Source organism: Chaetura pelagica, unplaced genomic scaffold (assembly GCF_000747805.2).
Source record: "Chaetura pelagica isolate M959 unplaced genomic scaffold, ChaPel_1.0 scaffold215, whole genome shotgun sequence".
Taxonomy (NCBI): Eukaryota; Metazoa; Chordata; class Aves; order Apodiformes; family Apodidae; genus Chaetura; species Chaetura pelagica.
In genome coordinates, this window is record NW_009953206.1 from 440,658 (window position 1) to 440,951 (window position 294).

Below are 294 nucleotides of genomic sequence, written 5' to 3' on the forward strand. Positions count from 1 at the left end.
GAGCCTCCCCTGCCAGCACCGCTCCGGGAGCAGGTAGAGCCCGGGGAGCGCCCGAGAGGGGCGGGGGGGACGGCGGGATAACGGGAGGGATGGATGGATAACGGGATCACGGCGTGGGTGGATAACGGGATGGCGGGGTCACAGGGTGGATGGATAACGGGATGGCGGGATAACGGGATGGCGGGATCAAGGGATGGCGGGGTCACAGGGCGGATGGATAACGGGATGGATGGATAACGGGATGGATGGATAACGGGATGGATGGATAACGGGATGGCGGGGGCACGGGATGGG